We start from the raw sequence: 10166 nt of genomic DNA, 5'->3' as shown, positions 1-10166 counted from the left end.
ATAATGTTTCTTAAGTGTAGAGGAGATACAGTGTTTAAATGCATTTAATGTCAAAATAGTTTATCAAACATACCAGAATGTTGCTTTTATGTTTTATAATAATTTTTCATTAAAAATTAACCTTTCTGCAAAAATATCTTGTGTTAGATATGTACACAGTCACACTAAATGGGAAGAAGTACCAGTTATTAAAACATGGATACACAGATAAAACCTATTATCCTGGCTGGATTCATATGACAGATGGAAACTAGAATCTTGCCTAATCTATGGGTCTTCATGAATGAAGTCAATTAAGTTTAGAAAAGCTATTTATGATGAGATAAAAATGCAATTAGCGCTGATAAAACGTTGGTGGAGTTCTGATTATAATGAAGCAACTATGGGTTTCTGGGAGTTGGCAACGGGGTGGGGTGGTTGGTATTTTATCTTTTCTTTTCCAATATACGTAAATCTCTTACTGAGCAATTTCCGGGTTAGAGAACCTTGCCTGAGCTGACCCCTGTCAGATATTAACACACCCATGTCCACGGACAGGATAGCTGGGTTGTGTCTAGGAAGCAAGCTGACTGAGGAATGGAAAGTGGCTGGCATCGTGGATGTTTTTCTTTTCTTTTCAAATCCACATCCTCAAGCAAGGGTTCTTTTTCTTCTCACACCCCTTTCTGTAATGATGATGCCCACGGGGAGAAGGGAAATGCTTTTCTATAGTTAAAAGTTGACATCAGTCATGCTAGTTAAATATCTGTTAAAACTGTCCTGATTTTCCCCCAATAGATAAAGTTGCAAGTTTACAAGGGTGAGAAAAATTCTCCCCCACTTGGTTGCTGTGAAATATATTTTTAAAGTGTCAGAGGAGGGAAGCTAGCGTTCAGGCTCACACACAGGGCTTCTGTATTTCTGGTACTGCACATGAAGTCAGTTACCAGCAAGATGGCTGTTGAGTGTTCTGAGGGGACCTCTGATTCATCTAAAAACTAGGTCATACCCCACTGTGGCAAATACCATTCCACAGATAAACTAGGCAACAACCATGTTCGAAGACTCTGGTACTCGTCATCTTACTACACAAAGTAACAGAATTTGGTAAAGCCCGAGTGAAGAGAATCTCTACTCCTTTTTAATAAAACTCATCCCCCTTATTTAGCTAGTACCGCAAGCTAAATGAACAGCACAGCTGTTTGGCTTTGGGGTTTGCTTGTATGCAGATGATCCATATGTGGAGGTACAGCCTAGACTCACATTCAACCACCACTGGCTTCAGAATTCGTACATACACTGGAGGAAGCTCTTCTTTGGCCCTGGGAGTCTGTGTTTTAGCATCTATCTCAGGTGGTACTTGCTGCATGCTTTGGGGAAAGCCTCAGAGACTAAACTTTCCATAAATCTCAAATAGAAGCCGGGCGTTGGTGGCACATGCCTTTAATCCCAGAACTCAGGAGGCAGAGGCAGGTGGATCTCTGTGAGTTCGAGCCCAGCCTGGTCTCCAGAGCAAGTGCCAGGATAGGCTCCAAAGCTACACAGAGAAACCCTGTCTCGAAAAAAACAAACAAACAAACAAAATCTCAAATAGAAATGTGGTTTACAGAGAAATCAGGCACTAAGGAAATGTCTGGAGATCTACAAAGATGACACCAGCTAACAATCTAAGTAACAGAGGAGAGGCTACCTTAAATGCTCTCCCCTGATAATGAGATTGATGACTGACTTACATGCCACCCAATAGACCTCATCCAGCAGCTGGTGAAAGTAGAAGCAGACACCCACAACTAATCACTGATCTGAACTGGAATCCAGATGCAGAGAAGGACGAGTGATGAGCAAAGGGGTCCAGACCATGCTGGTGAACCCCACAGAAACAGCTGACCTGAACACCGGGGAACTCTTGCTCCCCAGACTGATAGCTGGGATACCAGCATGGGACTAATCCAGACCTCAGGAACTTGGGTTTCAGTGAGGAAACCTTGGAAATCTACAGGACCTGCTGTAGTAGTTCAGTACTTATCCCTAGCATAGGTGTGGACTTTGGGAGCCCATTCCACGTAGAGGAATACTCCCTGAGCCAAGAACACAGGGGTGGGCCTAGGCCCTATTCCAAAGGATGTGATAGACTCTGATGACACCCTGTGGAAGGCCTCACCATCCAGGGGAAGCAGAAAGGATATGTGATAGGTAGGGTTTTAGTGGGGGAGTGATAGGGGAGGACAGGAGGGAGAGAGAACTGGGATTGTCATGTAAAACAATCTTGTTTCCAATTCAAATAAAAAATGCAAAAAAAAAGAGAAATGTGTTTCAGTTAAGGGCATCAAACATTCGACCTTATCACCAGAGAGCCAACAAATTTGGTGTGGTTAACAGAGGCAATAGGTTCTTTCTGAAATATTTAGTCAGCCCACTGGAATCAATCCTAGTTGCAGATTTGGCATCTCAGTTTGTACTGTTGAATAGCTTTGGTAGTATTTATTACCTATGAGCTATTTTGAGCCTTTGAAAATCTATTTTCACAAATGTTGTGGGAACATCCCTCTATTTACAGCATGCTGATGTTCTTAGTGATTTATGTTCCTGGGTTAATTGTTTTTTCCTTGTTAAAAACTATAATTCCTCCACTTAGAAGGTAGAGGCAGGAGACTCAGGAGTCCAAGGTCATCCTCAGCTTCATTAGAAAATTGGAGGCCAGAATGGACTACATGAGACTCAGTGTCTCAAAACAAAAACAAACAGATTAAACTCCATCCTCACTGTAGCAGCTCATACAGGCATTCTCAGTGACCATTGGGTGTGAATCACAAACCGTGGAGCTTGTGAAATGTGTAGCCTTTCGGTCAGACTCTCCAGATGAAGGCTCTCACAATTTGTTTTCTGAAAAACTGCAACATGCAAATCAGGCTTGAGAACACTGGTTTCCTAAGAGCAGAAGAATCTCTGACACCTCTTTTTCCGGTTTAGGCATCTTCTTGCTCCTATTGTCCAGGCCCGTGGAACCATTGTTGTGGTAGCCTCAGAGTACCGCTGAAAGTCTGAATTTGGGTTAGTCCACCTCTGATCAAGCAGTTTGAAGAATCATGCCTGAGACTGTTAAATGGGCCTCACTTCTGGCTGAGAAGCCGGATGCACCAGGCATACAAGGGTGAGATTTTCTCTAGGTTTCAGCTTGTGCACTTCTATAAAGAGTAAAATAAAACTACTCAGCACCATGTTGCTATCTCTTGGCCAGAGAGCTGGTAGAAGGATTTGGAAAGCTTAATATTTAAAAGACTTTTGAAAGCAGGGCATGGGGCATGGTGGAGCATGCCCATAATCCCAGCATTTGGGACTCTGGAAGAGGTTCATAAATTCCAGGCCAACCTAGACTACACAGGGAGGTAGGTGGGTGTGTGTGTGTGTGTGTGTGTGTGTGTGTGTGTGTTGACTCTTGAACTACTTTGAGACATCATTGAGTAATTAGATTGGCGATGCTGGGTAACAAATGTGCTAGCTGTCCAGTCTAAAAACAAGTCAAATTTGAGGTAGCAGAGCCATTGGGTGTCTGATATAGGGACAGAGAAGTATTTGGTTAATTTTAAAAACCCTCAAGGAAATTAGATTCTAAGCTCTGTGGTTCATGAATAAATTGCCCGAAGTGTTAGTTATATCCCCCTCCGTTTAAAACATTTTTCTGAGTTTCTGACAGGCTGTTTATCCACAAGGCTGGGATCACTTGGACGGTTCCTCTCATCTGGTCAAGTCTCCAGCCACTGTCGCCCAGCTCTTTACTGTGGAGGCAGACCTAGTGTTGTCATCGTCTCTGCGTGTCTGTTCCATATGCACGAAGTTGGTCCACGTGGCCACTCCATAGCCCTTCCTCAGCTGCTGCCCAGACCATAGGGTTCATCATCAGATCACCCCATGTTAAGGCAGTCCTCTGAATGCTCTTCATCATTGAAGGACAAGAAAGGTCGTAAAACTGCCAAAAAAATCGAGCAGGGATTTTTTTTTTTTTTTTTTTTGATAATGCTCCCTAAAAACATGGCCTTGGACCAAGAGAAGCTTCCTCCCCACTTGGGGCTTGTTAGAAATTCAGAATCTCGAGGCTCCCCCCCAGACTTTAACAAGACTCCCAGGTGATTCTCATTTAAACTAGGATCTGAGAAATCAATCGATGTAGGCATTGATCAGCTGGACGCCACTCATCGGCGGAAATAAGGGACTCAGCCCTTTGTGCCCGCCTCGCACCCGCTCTGCTCGGTAGCAACCGAACCCCTGGGGACATCGGAGCCAGGCGCTTGCCGAGGGCAATTTGGTGATTGGCTCGTGCGGCCACGTGACCAACGCTGGGCCTGCCACGCGACAGGATTGGTTCTTGCGGACGCTGACGGACAGGGCCGGGGCGGGCCAGAACCCGGTCGGAGGGGCGCCAGCGGGGGCCGGAGGGGCGAAGGCGCGAGTGCGCGAGTGCGCGTGCGCGAGCGGCGGGGCTTTCTCCGGAGCCGTCGGAGGGAGCGGGAGCGCTTCTCCCGAGGTGAGCGGAGCGGGGCGATCCCTCGGATGCCGGGTCCTGGGGAGCGGCGGGGGATGGCTCGGGGTTCGTATGCCCCGGGAGCCCTGCACTGGGGAGGATGCTGGGCAAATTCATTCGCCAGCCTCCGTGCCTCGGTTTCCCCTTTCCCACCCTCTGATATATTTCCCCATCCTCCCCGCGGCTGTACCGGAGGAGGCTTGCCCACCTGGCCAGCTCGCCTCCGCCTTTGTTTCCCGCCCCGGAGGGATGCTGCCACCGGTCCCTTCCCCAAGGGAAGGGCGCGGGAGGCGCTGCGGGGATGCCACAGGAGCTGCACCCGGGCTGGGAAGAAGGTGGCTTCTATGCAGCGGGACCTGTCGCATGGGAGAACGAAAGGGGAAAAACGTAGTGTCACTTTGGTTTGAGCCCTTGAGACTCGAACTAATCCGGCGGCTGCGAGCGAAGCGAAATTCCTAGCGCATCTGCTGATCCTTGTGCCTCGATGCGGGCGCGGGCATCGCGGGGGTACCGAGCCTGTGCTGCCCCGGGAAGGGTGCCCTGTCTGTCCGCTGGACCTCGCGTCTGCCCTCACCCCAGACTTTCACCGAAACCCAACGTTCGGAGCCTGTGGAGAGAATCTGGAGATGCCTTAAAAAGCTTTAATTCCCCCCCCCCCCTTTAAAGCAATTAGGTAGAGCAGGTCACACACACAAAAAGGTTTCCAGAGACAGTGTTTAACTGATGACTGGGAAATGGTGAGGGAATTGCCTGCAGTGAACTGCAGACCAGACAGCGTACTGAGAGGCTTCTTCAAGAAGATACAAGAAGCGGAGTGGGGGTGGTTCTGTGACTTTCTAGGCCTGTTCAAAAAGGCTACTTATTTTCAGTCCGTTGGAGGACAGTGTAGGAAGGGTGATGTAGGATCTAAGATGCACTTTTTAATTCTTTGAAAAAGTGTATGTTTAAAAAAAAAAAAAAAGGCCATTTGGCTGCCAGAAGAGATGGGGAGAGGGACAGGGGACGAGGACTCTCCCTGGAACCCTTCTTTAGAAGAGGGAGGGCGTGTCTAGGAGCTTAATGTGGTGGTTAAAAGCATAAGCATCTCCCAAGACATAGCGCAGTAATGACACGCAGGACATCTTATGGGAAAACTTAAAAGACCCCTGGGATTTTCCCCTGGTTAACTAGTTTGATGCACCCGGTGCGGTGGAAATGGTTCCGCTAATTGCCAGAAGATTCTGTGCTCCCGAGTTTCAGTGTAACCCACTTAGAACTTAACTGTGTTACTCTGTAACCACCCATTCAGAACCTACAGTGTTGGTTGGCCTTTACCTGACTCTTTGGAGACACTCTGATGCTGCTGTAAAGCCCTTCCTTCCCCGTGTGAAGTTGTTTTTTTTTTTTTCTGTTAGACATCTAAAACAACCATATCCCGTGCCAGCAAAATATTCATTTTAATTTATTGAATTACACAAAATTCAATTAGTTTACTTGCTGAAATTTCAATTTACTAAGCAAGTTAATTTTTTTTTTTTTTTTTGAGAAGGCACCCCTTCCCTTTGCTAGAATAGAGAAATCAAACCTGGGCTTCTCAGCTGCCCCAGTAAACTTTTGGTGGTTTCCTGAGATGAAAATAAAAGAACGGGCTCTGCTGTAAGGCATACTGGGAACACCACAGATGACCGCAGTAAAGCACAATCAAAGTTCTTGTCTGATAGATTGAAACACAGCAAAGTAGTGGGAATAACTTAAAAACAGAAGCTGATATACCATGGGGAAGGAAAGGGCGTTTAGAAACTAAGGTGGTGGCATGGTTAGAGAAAAGCATGCATTTTTGTTTTTTAGAGGGAAAATGGGCTTTTTTTTTTTTTTTTCTTCATGTAAGCTACATGTAAGCTATGCAGAGGCCATGGTTGTTTGTTTAACCGGTGAAAGTCAAGTCAGCTGTGTCTAGGAGGCTGAAAGAACTCTAGTTAGGGTCTAAAGGACCAACAGAAAAATTGACAGGTGTGGTTCAACTTGACGGACCCAGGGTACATCTTGTCCTGTAAGGCAGGGTCTTTGTCCTCCAATTTAATAAAAGCCCCTAGTTCTTCTTTCAAGACAGGCACAAAATCATTTTCTTTCTGTTGTTTCTGTCCCCTGGGTCACAGACAAGTAGGATGAAGAACTAAGGAGATAGATTATAGTCAGACCTGCGTGCCTAAGCAGGTGTGCTCTTTGGGGAAGATCTATGTCACATTGTGTAAAATCTCCCTGGTGGGTGCCTAGGAGACCTCCCTAGGATGCACACTGTAGGATAAAGCTGCTTCCACTGCCACAGGTGGGGGCTGGGTGGGCTCATCTGCTGGGGTGAAGGAGAGCCTGGAATGCTTGAGTTCAGCCAGGCTCTGCTGCGATGTCTCCAGGCAAAGCTGCCTCATTATTGTCTAGCCTGCCTGGCCTTTGCATGGCTTCCAGAAGCCCTCCGGATCACGTGACAGAGGCTCCTGGGAAGGTTATGGTACTCAGGCTGTGTCAGTTATCCCTACAATGCTCTCTAGAAAAGAGCCCCACTATGACCTTAGGTCTAGGATGCCTGTCTTTCCCGTCCTTAGCTCGAGTCATCTACAGGTTTCCCTCAAACAAGTTGTACCCTCCCTACCAGTAGATGGCGCTCTTGCCTCTGGGAATTCATGAAGAGGAGGGCTATGACGTTGTCAGCAATAGTGTGGATTTTGTGTAGATTTTGGATAGGCTGTGCTAGCTCCCAGGTTAAATAATAATAATAATAATAATAATAATAATAATAATAATAATAATAATAATAATAATAATAATAATAATAATAATAATAATTAATAATAAAGTTTTGAGCACTTAACTGTTTATATGAGAATAATGGGGTGGGGTGAGAATTTATACTCTCTCTCTCTCTCTCTCTCTCTCTCTCTCTCGTGTGTGTGTGTGTGTGTGTGTGTGTGTGTGTGTGTGTTTGTGTGTGTGTGTGCGCGCGCGCGCACACGCGCGCGCGAGTGTTTTCTGATCCAGAGGTCATGAATTAACAAGCATGGTAATACAAGCTTTAAGAGCACTTTGTATACACACCGCTGGTTAAGCAGATATAATGTTGAGGTTATGACTGGATGTTCATTCCAATACTTCATTTCTAATTATTTTCATGCAAAGCTTGTCTCCACACAAGGATGACTCTATGACATTTTCGTGTGATTTTAAACCCCGTATGTAGTCAGTAATACATGTCCTGAAGGTAGCAGTGAGAGTTTTCGTGAAAATAATGTTAAATCATTATATCCCAAGATTGTCCAAAAAGGTAGGTCAAATCATTTTAAGAGATCACTTTCTTTTAGGACTTGAGAATTACTAACAAGTGTTTATAGATTGTCTTAGCTAATTCTGACCCTCAAGTCTGTAGCAACCCTCAAAACTTGAACATTAAAAAAAAAAATACTTTTGACAGGTGGTGGTGGGCACACGCCTTTAATCCCAGCACTCGGGAGGCAGAGGCAGGCGGATCTCTATGAGTTCAAGACCAGCCTGGTCTACAAGAGCTAGTTCCAGGACAGCCTCCAAAGCCACAGAGAAACCCTATCTCGAAAAACCAAGAACAACAACAAAAAAAAAACCAAAAAAAAAAAAAACAAAAAAAACCTTTCAACTGGAGTTCGTTCATACATCCTTCAGTTTTGAAATAAGTAGTAACTTTGTTCTTTCTTCCAGACTACTTTCTGAGGTGGGTTTTGTGGACACTAAGTGCAAAGGAAGTTGGTGCTTTAGCCACAGACAAAGAAGTCACAGTGTTGGGGAAAGTTTTAGCTCTGCTCCTGTCCAAACTGTATGACATGACCTCTGGGAGCCACTACCCCAGTTCACCTGCTCGCTCTGCTGCTGTCACCCTGGAGCTCATCTTCTTTGGGGTTTATTCTGTCTCTTGGAGTGAACTGATAAACTGTTTTATTGTGTTTTCTTTCCCTATCAGTGGCAAATCCCAAAATCCCATTGTTGCAAGACAGCAGTAGTCACAAATCATCCACACTGCCTCAATTTGTGGCCATAAATCAGTCTGTCTTTCTGGCTGTTATTTTCTTATCTTTACTGGGTTTGTCGAGTGAATGCAACTTAACTATCTTTCTGAGTCTGGAGTTCTTTGGCTGGTGCATTCCCATGAGGTCTTTCTGAAGCCTCCAGATAGTGCTCCTGTCAGTGGTGTGTCTGTGCTCTGAAGCTAGGACAAGAAGGCACTTTGCTAGAACTCTCCCTCCTCTGTAGAAACTGGGGTGCTTCCATCAGGGTCCTATGGTTCAGAGACAGAAGAAGCCCCAGGGGTGGTTAACTTAACCTTCCCACATTTTAACACAAATGGAGTGATTTCCCAAGCTAATAGAGCTTGGTGGTGGAAGAGCACTCGGAGGATGAGGGAGGACCTGAGCTTGGGACAACTGCAGACCCCCTTCCCAGACACTGCCTCCCTTCACCCATGCTTAGGAATCAGCGCTGTGTCTACAGGGCCCAGTCAGGGAAGTTATCTGAGGAATTCCTTGATGTGGGATTAAAGTCACAGCGTGAGTAGCTTTGGCATGGGCTTTTCCTTTTAGCTTTTTCTTTTTTCTCTGGCTGACCCTGAGCTGTACTCTTTCCTGTATGTCTTTGGTTCTTTATTTATTTATTTTAACTTTTTCTGTAATACCGTTTTCTGTAAGAAAAGACTTTTATCATCCTAGAACAGTTTTTGTACAATGCGAGGTTCTTAAATTGAGTCCATGGTGTCACTAAGTCTGTGTGGTTCAGAGAGTATGTGTTATGTAATTTGCCTCTGTAATTTCATGTCTTTGTCCTTATACATTTTGGGGTGTGTGTTTGTGTCTGTCTGTCTGTCTGTCTACAGAGTTGGGCCAGGGTATGTGGTGATTGTAGAGGCCAGAAGTGGACATTGGGTCTTTCTCAATCCAATCCCACTTTAGTTTTTGAGAGAGTATCTCACTGAGCCTGAAGATAACTGATTTGGGTGTCCTGGTCAGTGAGCCCTAGAGATTCTTCCGACTCTGCCACCCCACCCCACTGGCAGGCATAGAGGCCTGTGCCAGCACACCTGTGTATAAGTGTTAGTGTTCATGTTAGGGAGTTGATCTCAAGTCCTCGCCAGTCATTTCTCCAGCTCTTTTTAGTGTCTTTGAGAAGAGGGCCTTAGGCTTCAACAGAACCAGATGGCTCCATGGCACAAAAGCAGGATAAGAATTTGACTATAGAGTAGCTCCTGGAGGATTGACAAAAGGGGATCTTTTGTCTTGTTCTGATGGGGCAGGGTCCCAAGTAGGCCATACCACTCTTGAACTCGCTGTGTGGCCAGTGTATCCTTGAAGTTGTGATTCTTCTGTCTTTGCCTCCCAAGTGCTAGCATTATATGTGTGTGTGCATCACTACACCAGGCTTTAAAGGGGAGAATTTGTGTGCATGCATGCATGCATGAACACACACGCACATACACACATGCATGGACGGGGGGGGCGGGAGGGGATGCATGAGTGCACGGAGGCTAGGAGATAGTTGTGGGGTATCATTTCTCAGGAGCCATGTACCGTGTTTTTTTTTTTTTTTTTTTTTTTTTTTTGAGACAGGATCTCTCATTGGCCTGGAGTTCCAGGATTTTGCTAGGCTAGCTGGACAGTGAGCCCCAGAGATCTGACTG

General features: G+C 45.7%; 1 protein-coding gene across 3 annotated transcripts in view; it reads left to right on the top strand.

The window, feature by feature from the left end:
- The first annotated feature begins 4370 nt into the window (after positions 1-4370).
- Tmem108 (transmembrane protein 108) overlaps positions 4371-10166 on the top strand; it is a 276755-nt gene continuing 270959 nt past the window's right edge. For all 3 annotated transcript variants that reach the window (XM_027414342.2, XM_027414341.2, XM_035443900.1), the window contains exon 1: positions 4371-4501. The gene's annotated coding sequence lies outside the window, so the exon portion shown is untranslated. The remainder of the gene's footprint in view (positions 4502-10166) is intronic.

This window comes from Cricetulus griseus, chromosome 4, assembly GCF_003668045.3.
Source record: "Cricetulus griseus strain 17A/GY chromosome 4, alternate assembly CriGri-PICRH-1.0, whole genome shotgun sequence".
NCBI classification, from domain to species: domain Eukaryota; kingdom Metazoa; phylum Chordata; class Mammalia; order Rodentia; family Cricetidae; genus Cricetulus; species Cricetulus griseus.
This window is presented reverse-complemented; position numbering and strand designations above follow the sequence as displayed.